Consider the following 17,746-nt stretch of genomic DNA (forward strand, 5'->3'; position numbering starts at 1 on the left):
CAATTGAGACGTTAGTCATCTCATGCGATTATTCCGAAAATATAAATGAAACTGATTTTGACACAGTCTAAAATGTTTCAGCTTGCATACGTTATGGAATGTGGTTCAGGCTGTTATCACAAGTGGCCAGAAATCAGAACAATGGAGCCTTTAATTATACCACCTTAAAACCCATGGGATTTCGCTGCTGCCCTTGAAAGAATGTGATGTTTTATCAGTGGTTCTGTTTTCCCAAACACATGTCTGAGTTTGGAAGTTGTATATTTCTTTCATTGTAAAACTAGGATTAATATTTCTGTCTTAAACAGTTTTACCTATATTAAGTGTATTTAAAATACCTGACTTCTACAATGGTTAGCACAGCCTCTTCACAGCGTCAGGGACCCGGGTTCAATTCTGGCTAGTGTCATTGTCTGTGGGAGTTTGCACGTTGTCCCTGTGTCTGTGGGGTTTCTTCTGGGCGCTCCAGTTTCCTCCAACAGTCCAAAGATGTGCAGGTTAGGTAGGGAATGGGTCTAGGTAGTGTGCTCTTTCAGAGGGCCGGTGCAGACTTGATGGGCTGAATGGCCTCTTTCTGCACTGTAGGGATTCAGTGGTTCTATGGTATCAGTGGGACGATGAGCCTGACAAATATTAATCATGAGGAAGTGACACCACAATGAGAAAGTGACATCACACATCAGCAAGGTGACGATATCCTTCAGAGCCCAATCAGACATTGATCGTGCCCCATTTAACCCACTCAGGAACTGATCATGGGCTGCTTGGGCAATCAGAACACTGGTTCACTACCATCAGACCATGTGCAGAGGTAGTTGTGAGAAAGGTTTAATAGCTACAATTCTCTGGAGCTCGCCACGCAACACAACATGAAGTAAGAGGACAGACTTCAGTCAACCAGAACAAGAGACATCGCCCAAAGTCACCCCAGAAGTCGGAGCTGGTGATCCAGAGTGAAAGGACTGATCCACTGCCTTGGTTGAGTTATTGTGATTGAATTGGCAAGTCAATTAAAAGTAGAGGTGTCGGTTAAATCTAGGAAGGGACATATATATTATGTATAGTTGAGTGCCTGGGGTCTGTTATAAACACAGGCAGTGGGCAGCATGGTGGTGCAGTCGGGTTAGCCCTGCCTGCCTCATGGCGCTGTGGTTCCAGGTTTGATCCCAGCCCTTGGGTCACTGTCTGTGTGGTGTTTGCACATTCTCCCCGTGTTTGTGTGGGTTTGCCCCCACAACCAAAGATGTGCAGGCTCGGTGGATTGGCCATGATAATTGCCCTGAATTCGAAAAAATTCTAAATAAAAAAAAAACACAGGAGAGATCATGAGCAAGTAGTCCAGGGTCGTGTAGCACATTCTGGTGGGGACTCCGGTCTGGAGAGGATGTGGTTGCAGTTTGGGCAATGAGAGGGGAATAAAAACATGAAGATGTGGGAAAGGGAAGAAAGGATAGAGAGGGAAGATGAGAGAGGAATTAAGGTTTGGACTTCTTAAGGGCAGAAGTGAGGAAAGTTAAAAAGGAGGAAGGTAACCCTCCTAGTCCAAATCCCAGTGGGGATCTTTTAAATTTATACAGGCCCCTACCAAGATTTGAGGGGAAAGATGTAGAAAACATTCTTCATGGCATTTGAGAAAAATAGCAACTCAAATAGAGTTGACGAAGGAAGAGACAGCATTCCTCATGCAAAGTAAACTGATGGGGAAGTGCAGGAAGTTTATACTTCCCTGTCAGAGGGGCTGTCTCCGGTTACAACAAGATAAAGACTATTCTGGGTGTATTTCAATTAGTTTTGGAGGCATTGAGGCAAAAGCTTTGGAATTTAAGGAAACAACAAGGACAGATTAAACTGAATTTTGAAAAGGTTAAACAGGACAATTTAATTAGTGGGTATGAGCATTGGGTGTTGAAACCAGCTATGGTGCTCTCAGTAAAATCTTCTCCAGAAGAATTTAAGAATTCAATACCTTCTGTGATAAGAATCTACGTTGAAGACCAAAGGGGGATGATGGCTAGACAAGCAGCAATAATGGCTGACCATTATGAGCTGACCATAAATGTAAATCTTGTTCCGTCACCCCCATTAATTTGGGTTAAGGATAGGAAATGGGAGAGTGAAGGAAGAGAGGTAGCAAAGGTAAGGTATAGATAGCTGGGAATGCTCGGCGGTCGTCTCCTCAGACCAGAAGGAAGGTGCTGAGGTGTAGGTGAGACTCAAAGGTCTCAGTGTTACCGTTCCAATAAAGTGGAAGCCTTTGTACAGCCTGTTGGACGTTGTGAAGGAAAGCCCATGGACTTGTTGAGATTCATAAGGGGGATTCTGAAAAGGGATCAAAAGTGGAGAATCGCACAGAGCGGACAGTAGCTCTAAGTGGAATTAGGAGACCTGATGGTAAACTGCTGTGGAAGCAGGTGTGGTGAATTGGGTCGATGAGAGATATGCAGGGCTTTGATCTGAGCGGAAGATCACCCCATTTTCATCAAATGATGGAGCCAAACCCAAAATTATTTCAAAGGGACACAGGTCCCACACAAACTCTCTCGCTGGAGAGGGATTTGTTTTTTCCTCGGAGAGTTCAATGAAAGCAAGGGATTGGAATTCTCCCGCTGTCGGGATTATCCGTTTTCACCGGCAGCCCGGAGAATTCCCGATGGCGTGGGGCTGCCCACAATGGGAACCCCATTGGCCGGTTGGCGAGATGAAGAATCCCGGGGGCCCCCTGCAACAGATTTCTGGTGAGGCGGGACGGAGAATCCTGCCCAAGGTATTGGTGAATGGGATAAGTGGAGATTATATCCCAGTTCCATTGTATAAAGTACAATTGGAGTGTGATTTATTGTCACGACTTCTGGTTGTTAGAGTGGTTAAGAAGTTGCCTGTAGACAGAGTAGACTTTGGGGGAATGATTTGGCAGTTGTGAAGGTTGCAGCTTCACCCATGATTGCAGAGAGTCTGAGGGAAGAAAAGGAGACAAAACAGTTCCAGGAACAGTTTCCAGATATTTTTCCATCATGTGTGGTGACCAGGGCAATGGCTAAACAAAGTTCATCGCCAGAGATTAAAGTCACGCCACAATCAGATGATAGAGCAGCCAAAACTATCCTTGAGAATGAGGATAATTGTGAGGAAGTATTTGATAGGACTTCATTAACTGACGCCCAGGGGCTGACCCAGAGTTATGTAGATTCGCACAGTTAGGTCTCATGGAAGTTGAGGCTGAAATGGTTCCAAAGTGTTTACACATTGAGAACGGAGTTCTGAGGAGGAAGTGGAGACATTCTTATATATCTGTGGTTGAGGAGTGGATTTTTGTTCATCAGATATCCCAAATATTGTGGGAAATACTGCAGGTAGCGCGAGATACCAACGGCAGGACTTGTGGAAATTCGGAAAACCCAGGATCAGTCAACAGGTATTCTTCCTGGCCAGGACGGCAAAGAATGTAGTGCGATTCTCTCGAATTGGTCACACCTGTCAGGTGATAGGTAAACCACAACACAGGATTTAAACCCGTGCCTTTAATACCCAGACAGTGTTTTAAGAACCGTTTATTCGGGCATTGGTGGGTTACATAGAACATAGAACACTACAGCGCAGTACGGGCCCTTCGGCCCTCGACGTTGCGCCGACCTGTGAAACCATCTGAAGCCTATCTGACCTCACTATAGAACATAGGATCGTTGTGTAAAATGAAGGCAGGGCTGAGCGGCCTCTCCCCTGTACGAACTCGCTGATGTCTCTGCAGGTTGGATAATTGAGTGAATCCCTTCCCACACTGAGAGCAGGTGACCGGCCCTCTCCCCAGTGTGAACTCGCTGGTGTCTCTGCAGGGTGGATGAATCACTGAATCTCTTCCCACACTGAGGGCAGGTAAATGGCCTCTCGCTGGTGTGAACCCGCTGGTGTGTCTGCAGGGTGGAAGAATCACTGAATCTCTTCCCACACTGAGGGCAGGTGAATGGCCTCTCCCCTGTGTGAATTCACTGGTGTGACTGCAGGCTGGATAAAGCCGCGTGAATCTCTTCCAACACTGAGTGCAACGTGAACGGTCTCTCCCCAGTGTGAACCCGTTGGTGTATCTGTAGGTTGGATGACTGAATAAATCCCACCCACACTGAGGGCAGGTGAACGGCTTCACCCCCAGTGTGAACTCGCTGATGTCTCTGGAGGTTGGATGAATCACTGAATCCTTTCCCACACTGAGAACAGGTGATAGTGTTTCCCCTGTGTGAACTCGCTGGTGTGACTGCAGACTAAACGAGTGAATCCGTTCCCACACACAGAGCAGGTGAATGGTCTCTCCCCAGTATGAATGCGTCGATGAGTTTCCAGTGCAGATGGGACTCTGTATCCCTTCCCACAGTCCCCACATTTCCAAGGTTTCTCCATGTTTTGTTACTCCTTGTGTCTCTCCAGGTTTGCTGATCAGTTGAAGCCTCGTCCATACACAGAACACGTGTACAGTCTCTCCCCGCTGTGAATGGTGTGATGTTTATTCAAGCTGTGTAACTGGTTTAAAGCTCTTTCCACAGTCAGTGCTCTGGAACACTCTCACTCGGGTGTGTGTGTGTCTCGGTGCTTTTTCCACTCACACTGATGTTTAAATCTTGTGAAGTCAACAGATCGGTAAACCATTCTCCCTCTAGATTCAAAGACAATGACATTTAGGACCCGATGAATTGAGTGAGTCTGTGAGACCGAGACATGATGTTTGAGATTTCTGTCTGTAATTCCTCCTCTTCTAATATCCTGTAAAACAGTTTGGAAAAGACATTGCAGTCAGCATAAGATCGAAATTCAGAACAGACAATTCTACTTACAATGGAACATTCTTCTTATGGTATGGAAACCATAACAAATCGGAGTTGCAGTCGGCCATTCGGCCCATCAAGCCTGCTCAACCATTCAATGAGATCATTGGCCGATCTACCTCAGCACCATTTTCCCACACTATCCCCCACATCCTTTGATATCTTCAATATCTAGAAACCTACGTATCTTTGTCTTGGAAAGACTTGATGACTGAGCCTCCACAGTCCTCTGGGGTATAGAATTCCAAAGCTTCACAACATCCTTGAGTGAAGAAATCCCTCCTCATCTCAGCTTTGTTTCCATTTTCTCACCTGTTCCCCATAACCTTCTTCAATCAGAATCTATCCAACTAATCCATAAACATATTCAATGACCCTCGCCTTATAGTGATCCCTGTGGAAGAGAAATCCAGAGACTAACAACCATCTGATGGAAGAGATCATTGGAAATATATAACAGAGTTATTATACTATATTAAACAGCTAGAAATAATAACAAATGTGCTTTATTACAGAACTCTGAATAATCTATCGAATGTATACCATATAATAACACTAGACATATCATACGGGGTGGCACAGTAGCACAGTGTTTGGCACTATTGCTTCACAGCGCCAGGGTCCCAGGTTCGATTCCCAGCTTGGGTCACTGTCTGTGTGGAGTCTGCACGTTCTCCCCGTGTCTGTGGGTTTCCTCCGGGTGCTCCAGTTTCCTCTCACCAGTCCCGAAAGACGTGTTTGTTAGGTGAATTGGACATTCTGAATTCACCCTAAGTGTACCGAAGAGGCACCGGACTGTGGCGACTAGGGGCTTTTCACAGTAACTTCATTGCAGTGATAATGTAAGCCTACTTGTGACAATAATAAAGATTATTATTATGATTATCTCTGTCTGATATTAATTTATTGTCACTTTAAATGTCAGCCATGTTGGGGAAATCAGAACTTTAATTGTGAACATTAGGAAAGAGCCCATCCTTTTAGCCAGACAAATAAATGTGTCAAGCTGAGGGAGCAAAGGATGTCAATGTCTTCAAGAGAGAGAGAGACCTGGGCCAATCTTTCCAGAGTCTGCACCCTCCCTGGATTCACTTCCTTTCCCTTCAGTTGCTGCAAGTGACCAATTGAAGGTGAGAATGAGAAAATAAATGGAAAGGGGCAGAAAAGAAAGTGTTTTACTCACAGATGTTAGAGACAGGAGAAGGTTTCAGTCTGTGTGAAGCTCAATCTTCAATCACTCCCATTGGCTACAGGACCAGAGTCCTTCTGGGCGTCCAACTCTTCCCATTGGTCAACGCCAATGCAGGACGGTCAGGTGGTGGGCACTCCCTTGCACATGCTCAGTTCCCCCTCTCCTGTGGACATGCGTAGTCGCTGGCCGGGTGGGGGAGGGGAGGCCGGCGAGCGGCTTCTCACTCTGGCCGGAGACGTCAGCCGGTTGCTTGGAAACGTTGTCTCGAGAAGGGACAACAATGAGTGGGGCCCCGGCGGGGAGCCCGCGCCGAGCCTGCGCACTGCAATGCAGAGACGTCACCGCCGAGCAAAATGATTCCTATTGGCTGATTCAGGCCACACAATGAAAGGTTCTGGTTTACCCAGCAGGTGGCTGACGTTTAAGGAGACAATAAATTAATATCGGCAGTGAACAGGCATCTGTCAATCAGCCTGAATCAGCACCTTCAGGAGAATTGGGAGGGTGAATATTAGATACAGCAGAGTGAGAATGGAGGGAGAGTGTGTGGGATGGAAATTTACACCTTTTGGGGAATGAGAGAGGAAAGAATGTTTCAGAGAAACTACAATTGTCTGTTCTGAATTTCTATCCTGTACTGACAGTGATACATTTTTAAAACTCCTTTTACAGGATATCAGAAGGAGAGGATTTGCAGACAGAAACCTCACACCAAACATCAGCTGCAGATCTGCTCTATTCATTAGCCTTTCATCGTTGGATAACCATTTGTCTATTCTGTCTGCTGCAGAAAATGTTATGAATCAATTTGACTGGAAGATACACACACATCTGAGTAATCGTGTTCCAGTGCACAGAATGGGGAAAGAGCTTTAATCAGTTATATAGCTTGAAGAAAACATAAAGAATTGGTGCAGGGAAAGACCAAACACGAGTTGTGTGTGGACAAGGCTTCAACAAATGAATTGAATGTTGAGAGGCAGAAAGACACCTGCAAGGAGAAACAATGGAAATCCGGGGAATGTGGGAAAGGATTCATATCCCCTACTGAAGCTGGAAATTCACCAGTCCTGGTGGGTATTTTTCATCCTATATTAAATTGTAAGTCATTGTTTGTATTTACTTTATTTTTTCATGGATGTGGGCGTCGCTGGCTTGGCCAGCATTTATTGCCCATCCCTGAACATGATCGCCCAGACCAGGTAAGAATGACAGATTTCCTTCCCTAAAGGACATGAGTGAACCAGATGGGTTTTTACAACAATTGACAATGGCTTCATGGTCCACATTGGACTTTTAACTAAAGATTTTTATTTAATTCAAATTCCACCATCTGTCCTGGTGGGTTTCGAACCCAGGTCCCTAGAGCACCACCCTGGCTCTCTGGATTACTAAAACAGCGACAATACCACTACGCCACTGTCTCCACATAATGAGGGGAGGGACTTTGTTGATTTATTGTTTAAATATATAGTATTCTTTTAAATTTTTAAATTTAAAGGGTTTACTCATGGCAGGAGAGCACAAAGCCATGGTTTGGTCCTCTTGCTCCATGTGGGAATCCAGGTGCATTTCCAGTTCCCGGGACCAGCATTGTGTGCAGGAAGTGTGTCCAGCTGCAGCTCTTGGAAGCTCGGGTATCAGAGCTTGAACGGCGGCTGTGGAGCATCCACGAGTCTGAGAGCATCGTGAGGCATGTTCAGAGAGGTGGTCACACCGCAGCTGAAGGAACTTGAGGAAGGAAGGGAATGGGTGACCGCCAGGCAGTCCAAGAGAAAGAGGCGGGTATTTCAGGAGTCTCCTGGGGTCCCGCTCGCTAATCGGTATTCCATTTTGGAGGCTGATAAGGCTGGTTCCTCCGGGGAGTATGAACAGAGGCAAGTTTCTGGCACCACAAGCAGCCTGTCTGTACAGGAGAGGGGAAAGAGAGGAAGAGCAATAACAATAGGGCATCCTATTGTATCTGGAAAACCTCAGATATGTCAACCAGTATTTTAATCAAAGTTCTACCCAGGTGTCTTTTAATAGCCAGGAGAAAAATGGACAAAATACAATCTTTATTGAACAAAGTTAATCCGTAAATTAACCCAAGTTTGTATACAAGAAATATCCAGGATTCGGCTATACTACCCCCAAAGGTGGCTGGATTGAACTGTAGATCCAATCCTCCAGCCTCTCTGGTCCATCATCACTAAGTTAGTCTCAATGGCAGCTTCCTCCCTCCTTCCTTCTCTGGTCAGTCTGGGGTTGGTCAGGGTCATCTCCCACATCAGGTTTTCGCTGCTGGTGTGCTTTGGACATCTATTTTCATCCTCCTTCCTCCTCGCCTTTTCCAGAAACTACTCTGGCTTCTGGCCAATGAGCTCTCGGGAGAGGGTCACAACAGCCAATGGGTTTCTTGATGTCTGCTTGACAGGACACTGGGCCCCGCCCCCAGGTGTCCACCTCTGTGGTGTCTGCTGGCACATAACCTGTTGTTCTGGGTGCACAAGAGCCTGGCTCGATCTGGGACACTGACAATGGGCTTGTGCAATGAATAGAGTGCAATGATCTGTTGATGGTGAGTTGGTAGGGCAGTTCCAGACATGTCGGAGTCTGTATATTCGAACTTGACCAAGTTCGAATTCCCAGCAGGCCATTTGCTGGTGCTGACTAGTTTAATTTAAAGTGTCAATTTCTTTAATTTCGTTTATCCAATTTTAATGGAGCTTAAAACTAGGCCGGCTATGTTACCACAGTCCCTCCTTTTGATTCAGTGAGCATCAGTGAACATTTAAGGGTCAATAAATTAATATCGGCCAGAGATAGGTCGAGAGTTGTTATATGGTACAGTTTAGATATATTATTTATGGTTCTGTACAGTACATATAATTTTTATTTCTCATATTGTAATATTGAACTATAACTACGTCATATATTTTCAGTAATCTGTTACCTCAGAGGGTTGTTAATCTCGTGATTTCTCTTCCTCAGGGGCCAGTGGAGTCTGGAGGTCATTGAATATATTCAAGGATGAGTTAGACAAATTTCTTTTTTTAATTTGAAGTACCCAGTCTTTTTTTTCCCTTTGGACATGTGCAGTTCCGGTCCATCTGCCCACATGGCAGATGGAGCGAATTCTCCAGCATGGGGGATATTGGGAGCTGCGGCCGCCATTACCCGTCCGGAGCCCAGTCTCCACCTCCTGGACTGGGATGAAAAGTGGAGGGGTGGGCATTGACCACTACCTTACACAAAGCACATGTGGATAGTCACTGGATTGGATTTTGACTCTTGCCCACCCTGACCAAAACATTTTTGAACTTAAAAGTACCCAATTCATTTTTTATCCAATTAAACGTCAATTTAGTTTGGCCGATCCACCTACGCAGCACATCTTTGGGTTGTGGATATGGCACCCACGGAGACACGAGGTGAATGTGCAGATTCATGAGCCGGAGCCGGAATCAAACCTCGGCGCCGTGAAGTTAGACAGATTTCCGATTGATGAGGGAGTTGAGTGTCATGGGGAACAGGTCGGAAAATTAAGTGAAAGTGAAGATGAGGAGTGAATTCTTCATTCGAGGATGCGGTGAAGCTTTGGAATTCTCTACTCCAGACGTCTGTCAGCAAGTATTTTCCATTTCGCGATTGATAGGTTTTGAGATAGTGAAGATTGATGGAACCATCAATTCACCAGACACGTGCTTTAAGATACGAACAGTGGTTTTAATCTACTTACAACAGATCCAGCCTGTTCCGCGTTGAACTCTCGATGAACTGAATGACTGGCTCTGAGCATTGGTATTTATACAGCAGTCCAGGGGGTGGAGCCCTGTACAAACTCCTAAACATTCCCAGCGCTACTCCCCCTAGTGGTCGGGCAACGCAACTGCACTTACAAATGCATGGTCTCATGTATATACAATACAGTGTGAATTACGGAGTTACATTCACCACATTCACCCCCTACAAAATAATCAAGTCCAGCGGGGGTGGTGGTTCATAAATTGAGTCTGTCCGGTGGTCGAACTGTCCGCTGCGATCTGCGGAGCACCGGGGTTGCAGCCTCCTGCGGTGGCTGGACGGGTGTTGTGGGTTGGGGTACGATGGCGGACTCCAGGGAAGATCTCGTCCAAGCTGCATACACGTCTGGTTGGACTGGGGGCGCTGGGGGTTAGCTGGTGCGGGTGCGCGGTACAGGTGGAGCGAACTAGTGGGCTCGGGAGCGCGAGGGGGCGGCTGGGTGGGGTCTAGGGTGAGGGGTGCATCTGTAGTGATAGAGGGGATGCTGGATCCGGCGGGTGCAAGGTCCCGGAGGGATACGGTGTCCTGACACCGTCAGGGAACTTGACAAAGGTGTACTGGGGGTTGGAGTGAAGCAGGCGCACCTTCTCTACAAGGGGGTCGGTTTTGTGCGCCCTGACGTGCTTCCTGAGGAGTACAGGGCCCGGTTTCTTCAGCCATGCCGTGAGAGAGAACCCCGTGGTAGTGCCCCTGGAAAAACTAAAGAGCCGCTCGTGAGGGGTCTGATTGGTCGCTGTGCATAAGAGGGACCTGATAGAGTGGAGCGCATCTGGGAGGACTTCCTGCCAATGGGAGACTTGGAGATTCCTGGACCGGAGGGTCAGTAGGACGGTCTTCCAGACCGTCGCATTCTCCCTCTCCACCTGCCCGTTCCCCCTGTGGTTGTAGCTGGTAGTCCTGCTCGAGGCGATGCCCTTGTCGACCAGGTACTGACGCAGTTCGTCGCTCATGAAGGACGAACCCCGGTCGCTGTGCACGTAGCTGGGGAAACCAAATAGGGTGAAGATACTATGCAGGGCCCTAATGACTGTGTGGGAGGTCATATTGGGGCACGGGATAGCAAATGGGAAGCGGGAGAACTCATCTATGGCGTTTAAGAAGTAAACGTTCCTGTTAGTTGAGGGGAGTGGCCCTTTGAAATCGACCGCGAGGCGTTCAAAGGACCTAGAAGCCTTGACCAGGTGGGCCCTGTCTGGTCTATAGAAGTGCGGTTTGCACAGATCGGGCAGTCTCTGGTGACGGCTTTTACCTCCTCAGTGGAGAAAGGCAGATTTCAGGCTTTGATGGAGTGGGCGAGCCGGGTGACCCCCGGGTGGCAGAGGTCGTTGGGCGATCTGGTTTACCATGTCTGCAATCCTGGGGAGGGGATACGCGTCAAGGAGCGTAAATCTATTTATGGTCTGACTATAGTCGACAACCATATGGAATTTTTCTCCGGTCTTGACGACCACCACCTGAGCTCTCCAGGGGCTGTTGCTGGCCTCTATGATCCCCTCACTGAGAAGCCTTCGGACCTCCGATCGGATGAACACCCTATCCTCCAGGCTGTACTGCCTGCTGCGAGTGGCTACGGGTTTACAGTCCGGGGTGAGGTTGGCAAAGAGAGGAGGGGGGAGATTCGCAACGTGGCTAGGCTGCAGATAGTGAGTGGGGCCAGGGGTCCGCCGAAACTGAGGGTGAGACTCTTGAGATTACACTGGAAATCAAGGCCTAATAAGAGTAGGGCGCAGAGTTCGGGCAGGACGTAGAGCTGGAATTTGGCATAGCTAGCGCCTTGGATTGTGAACGTCGCGGCGGTGTGCCCTTGGATCTGGACAGAGTGGGAGCCCGAAGCGAGGGAGATAGTTTGCTGCGCGGGGAAAACGGGGAGCGAACAGCGTCTTACCAGATCTGGGTGTATGAAGCTCTCAGTGCTCCCGGAGTCGAAAAGGCACGGTGTGCTGTACCCGTTAATTTGGACCGTCGCCATCGAGTTTCGCAGATGCTTCGGGCGCGAATGGTCCAGGGTGACTGCGCTGAGTTGCGGGTCGTCGGCGGCTCGATCAGCTGTGCTGGAGTGGCCCCGTGATGACTGCCCTCTGAGTTCGTAGTCGTCGAGGTGAGTTTCAGAGTTTGAGGGGATGGATCCCAAGATGGCCGCCCCCATGAGTCGCACATGGCCAGCCGCATGGAGGAGGATTGCCAAGATGGCCGCCCCCATGAGTCGCACATGGCCGGCCGCATGGAGGAGGATTGCCAAGATGGCTGCCCTCATGAGTCGCACATGTCGGGCGGGGGCGGAGTCGGCATACAGGCTGCAGCATTTCGGGGCCTGTGGGCCTGTGAATTCAGGGAACGAGTGCTTTGAGCCGTGGGAGGGTTAGAGGCTGGGGCTTTCATCGCTAGAAACACTCTGGCATGGTGTCCTTTTCACCCGCAGCTGCTGCAGGTCGCGTTGCGGGCTGGGCAGTGCTGACGCGAGTGCTGATCCTGGCCGCAAAAGTGGCAGGCTGGAGCAGCATTGTGGCTGGGTGGCCGCGTGGCGCAGGCCTGGGGGAGTCGCTGGTCGGGGGCCCATGACAGGGTCACGGGGTCCGCGGGGAACGAGGTGAGGCTGCGGAAGGAGACCTCCATAGTGGTAGCAAGTTCAACAGTCGCTTCAAGATTTAGGGCCCCCTTTTCCAGCAGTCGTTGGCGCACGTAATTTGACCTAAGGCCTGCAACAAAGGTATCGCGTACAGCAAGTTCTCTATGTTCTGCCGCAGTAACCGCCTGGTAATTACAGTCACTAGATAAAGTTTTAAGCTCTCTCAGGAATTCTGCGAGCGGTTCCGTAGGCCGCTGGCGGTGAGTAGTAAACACGTGTCGCGCGTAGACCTCATTTACAGGCCTTACATACATTTTGTCGAGTAGCGCTAGGGCTTCAGTATACGAACCGGCGCAGTTTAATTGAGTAGAGATTCTGTGGCTCACCCTCGCGTGCAGTAGGCTCAGTTTCTGCTCCTCTGTTGTTTCGGCTGTGCTTGCTTCCGCCAGGTAGGCTTTAAAACACCGCAGCCAATGAGAAAAAAATTATTTTGCCTCTGCATCCTGTGGGTCGAGTTCCAGTCGCTCAGGCTTGAGGGCTGATTCCATGATTGATCCTGACTGTTTCTTAAGTCGATTAAATTGATGGAACCATCAATTCACTAGACATGTGCTTTAAGATATGAACAGTGGTTTTAATTACTTATAACAGAGCCAGCCTGTTCCGCGTTGAACTCTCGATGAACTGAATGACTGGCTCTGAGCATTGGTATTTATACAGCAGTCCAGGGGGAGGTAGTCATGGGCGGAGCCAAGGGTGGAGCCCTGTACAAACTCCTAAGCATTCCCAGCGCTACTCCCCCTAGTGGTCGGGCAACGCAACTGCGCTTACAATGCATGGTCTCATGTATATACAGCACAGTGTGAATTACGGAGTTACATTCACCACAAAGATATCAAGGGAATGGGAGATAGTGTGGGAAAATAGTGTTGAGATCGGCAATTGAGCTCAGCAAAGGGTTCAGCAAGTTTAATGGGCCAAATGGCTGACTGCAGCTCCTATTTGTTATGGTCACTGTGTCCAGGACAGGAAGCAGTGAGCAGGGATCTGTCAATCAGCCTGAATCAGCACCTTCAGGAGAATTGGGAGGGTGAATATTAGATACAGCAGAGTGAGAATGGAGGGAGAGTGTGTGGGATGGAGATTTACAGCTTTTGGGAAGAGAGAGGGAAGAATGTTCCATCGGAAGCAGAATTGTCTGTTTTGAATTCCTGTCCTGTACTGACAGTGATGACTTTTGTCAATTGTTTTTCCAGGATATTAGAAGAGGAGGAATTACAGACAGAAATCTCAAATGTCACGTCTTGATCTGACAGAATCACTTGATTCCTTGGGACACAGAACAGGTGAGAGTGTTCCAGAGCACTGACTGTGGAAAGAGCTTCAACCAGTTACACATGTCTGAAAAAAACATCACACCATTCACAGCGGGGAGGGACTGTACACGTGTTCTGTGTGTCGGTAAGGTTTCGATTGTCCAACCTGGAGAGACACAAGGAGAACCAAAACATGGAGAAACCGTGGAAATGTGGGGATTGTGGGAAGGGATTCATTCAGTTATCCGGCCTGAAGACACACCAGCGAGTTCACACTGGGGAGAAACCGTTCACCTGCTCTCAGTGTGGGAAGGGATTCGGTGATTCCTCCAACCTGCGGACACACCAGCGAGTTCATACTGGGGAGAAACCGTTCACCTGCTCTCAGTGTGGGAAGGGATTCAGTCAATTATCCCACCTGCAGACACACCAGCGAGTTCACACTGGGGAAAGGCCGTTCACCTGCTCTCAGTGTGGGAAGGGATTCACTCGGTTATCCCACCTGCAGACGCACCAGCGAGTTCACACTGGGGAAAGGCCGTTCACCTGCTCTCAGTGTGGGAAGGGATTCAGTCATTTATCCAACCTGCGGACACACCAGCGAGTTCATACTGGGGAGAAACCGTTCACCTGCTCTCAGTGTGGGAAGGGATTCAGTCAATTATCCCACCTGCAGACACACCAGCGAGTTCACACTGGGGAAAGGCCGTTCACCTGCTCTCCGTGTGGGATGGGATTCACTCGGTTATCCACCCGGCAGAGACATCAACGAGTTCACACTGGGGAAAGGCCGTTCACCTGCTCTCAGTGTGGGAAGGGATTCACTCAGTTATCCAGCCTGCAGAGACATCAACAAGTTCACACTGGGAAACCGCGTCCGTTCAGCTGCTCTCAGTGTGGGAAGGGATTTTTTCAATTATCCACCCTGAAGAAACATCAGAGGGCTCACACTGGGGAGATGCCGTTCACCTGCTCTCAGTGTGGGAAAGGATTCAGTTACTCATCCAGCCTGCAGACACACCAGCGAGTTCACACTAGGGAGAGGCCGTTCACCTGCTCTCAGTGTGAGAAAGGATTCAGTTGCTCATCCCACCTGCAGAGACACCAGCGAGTTCACACTGGTGAAAGGCCGTTCACCTGCTCTCAGTGTGGGAAAGGATTCAGATTACTCATCCCAACCTGCAGAGACACCAGCGAGTTCACTCTTGGAAGAGGCCGTTCACCTGCTCTGTGTGTGGGAAGGAATTCTGTGTTTCCTGGCAGTTACTCAGTCACGAACAACTTCACAAGTGATAATGGGGTGGATTCTGCTGTTACTGTTTCTGCTTCAGTTACATCCAGGACGGCATTTTGTTCATTCTGACAGTTGGTGTTGGAGGGAATTAAAGTTGAGTCCTGGAGACTGTGGTGAACTTTAAGGAAAAGTCTTTGTTTCACATGTATGTGGACATACAGAGGCTCGGGCCTGAATGCTGCAGGTCCCAACGAGTCCGTGTCTCTCCCCCATTGTACATTGCAATGACCAGTTGTACTGTCCGATGTCGTATTGATATGTTAATTGTTTTTACAGAGTACAGATAGTTGGATAAATGTAAAACTTAATATTAACATTGATTTGTTTTGGCAGCACCATGGCGCAGTGGGTTAGCCCTGTTGCCTCACGACGCCGAGGTCCCAGGTTCGATCCCGGCTCTGGGTCACTGTCCGTGTGGAGTTTGCACATTCTCTCCGTGTCTGCGTGGGTTTCGCCCCCACAACCCAAAGATGTGCAGGCTAGGTGGATTGGCCATGCTAAATTGTCCTTTAATTGGAAAATTTAAATTGGGTACACTAAATTTATTTTTTTTTAAAACATAGATTTTTTGTTTTATTGAATACTGGATGGTCCGTATAATCACATTAAGTACTGAAATTATTTGAAACAAACCTGATAATTGCATCTCCGGCCGATTCCTGGCCCCCATTTAGCATTTCAAAGGGTTGTTCTAACTGTGATGTGGTGTTAACGGCCTCCCCTCCATGTTCATCCGAAGATAACCAACTTTCTGGATTTCTGAGCAGTCTGTCTGTCTCAGTGCAGTTTCCCCGATTGTTTTGCTAATTCAAATGGGTTTTTCAGACTTTTGGCATTGTGGGTGTAGATGGCCTGTGTTGATTACTGCCTGCCTGGATGTCTGAATTAACCTGTCCCTATTTTCTAGTGACGTATGACTTGCCTTTGTGCGTTTGTATATTTATCCCGTGATTAAACGGAGATGTGAATGGACATGTGAATAAATATATATATAGAAAAACATGGGCCCCGATATTTTCCCACAACAGGCCCCCCGGATCAAAAATAGATCCAAGATTGCCATGAACCGATATCTGTCGTGGTGCACCCCGCTTGTGTAATAAACTATACCTTGTGGATATCGTTGCCTATCCTCATGGAAGCTCTCCTTCCTCGATCATAATTGAGGACACGGTGCTGGATCCTTCAGGTGGCCTGGCCTCCAGATCACGGAAAGTGTCCTCAACCACCCGCTGTGAGTAACAGCCATTAACCTTTTCCCTTCCCGCTGTCATATGCGAATACGTTTAAGAAATAGGTGTTTATTGAATAGCTGTAGTAGGTGTACCTTTATGAAATGGGTGTTTGTCAGATAGCTGCAGTGATGTCAGAGTGTGGGTGGAACTGGGCTGTCTGTCTTACACTTTTGTTTTTGAGCAGGCAGCTACAGTATATTTTAGTTTCCTTTTGAGAGCCGGATAGCCGCAGGAAAAGCAAACATCTGTATAAGGCTCTATCTCTGCAATCTAAAGACTGTCTCCAGATCATTTGAGGATTTCAAAGTGATAACTGCTCTCAGTAGTGAATTTAAATCTGATCTCTGTGTTAAAAAGGGTCTTTTGTCTTATGGATGTTGTAAGGAAAGACTAAGGGTTACTTATAGAGTACAGTATTCTTTCGGGGGAGTATTTTAGTTGATGGGTGCTAAGATGTTTATTGTGTGTGTTTAAAAATGTTAATGGGATTCATAGAATAAACATTGTTTTTGTTTAAAAATACTCTTAGTTCTCTGTTGCACCACACCTGTAAAGTGGGCCCTTGTACTCCCCATAACCACACTCTATTAAAAGTTGTGGGTCAGGTGAACTCCATGATACACTTTGGGGTTCTCTAAACACTGGCCCATAAGAAATTGGGAGCTCGAGGGGGATAAAAATCTATCTATTGGGTTGACTTTGTGAACTTAAAGGCAGTGAGGGGTGAGCATATTGTGGTTGCTTTTCAGGTGTGGTATACCAGTTTAAGTAGGAGTGTGTTGTGCACAATGGCTCTTTCAGAGGTTCTGAAATTTTTGGAGATGGAGACGGTCACACGCAGTACCTTACGAACAGAGACTAAAAATAGGCTTTTAGATTTCCCAAAAACATTGCAGTTAACATTACCTGACAGAATACAAAAAGAAAAGGTACTTAAATTGCCTGAGATACAGTCTGACTCATTAGAAATGGCAAAAAGTCAGTTTCAAATCAAGCAACTTGAACATGAAAAAGAATTAAAGCAGCTTGAATATGCAATGAGAGAAAAAGAAAGGGAAAGGGAGATACAGATCATGGAAAAACAAAGAGAGAGAGGAAAGGGAAAAAGAGAGAGAGTTTGAACTTAGAAAAAGGCCATGAAATATGACAGTCAGTTAAATTTAGCGGTTGTAAAGGGAAATGTAGTTGGAGGATAGTGATGAGGATAAAGAGAAAGAGCGTCATAGTTGAAGGCTTGGTGGGAATCTATTTAAATACGTCCAAGCATTGCCACGGTTTGATGAGAAGGAGGTAGAAGCCTTTTTCATTTCATGTGAGAAGGTGGCTGTACAAATTCAATGGCTACCGATCATGTGGGCATTACTGATTCAAACAAAGCTGATAGGTAGGGCTAGTCTGGTAGGTAGAGCTAGTGAAGTGTTTGCATCACTACCGGAGGCGGTATCTGGGAGGTATGAGGAGGTGAAAAAATCCATCTCCGGTGCATATGAACTAGTGCCTGAAGCCGACAGACAAAGGTTTAGAAATTTAAGGAAAGAACCTGGTC

The 17,746-nt window shown here is 47.6% G+C and overlaps 1 protein-coding gene and 1 pseudogene across 1 annotated transcript in view; both read left to right on the plus strand.

Moving 5' to 3' along the window:
* LOC119951818 (zinc finger protein 239-like) overlaps positions 1-17,746 on the plus strand; it is a 295,099-nt gene that overhangs the window by 250,092 nt on the left and 27,261 nt on the right. The window lies entirely within an intron of this gene.
* LOC119951769 overlaps positions 1-17,746 on the plus strand; it is a 111,660-nt pseudogene that overhangs the window by 78,045 nt on the left and 15,869 nt on the right.

Source organism: Scyliorhinus canicula, chromosome 17 (assembly GCF_902713615.1).
Source record: "Scyliorhinus canicula chromosome 17, sScyCan1.1, whole genome shotgun sequence".
Taxonomy (NCBI): domain Eukaryota; kingdom Metazoa; phylum Chordata; class Chondrichthyes; order Carcharhiniformes; family Scyliorhinidae; genus Scyliorhinus; species Scyliorhinus canicula.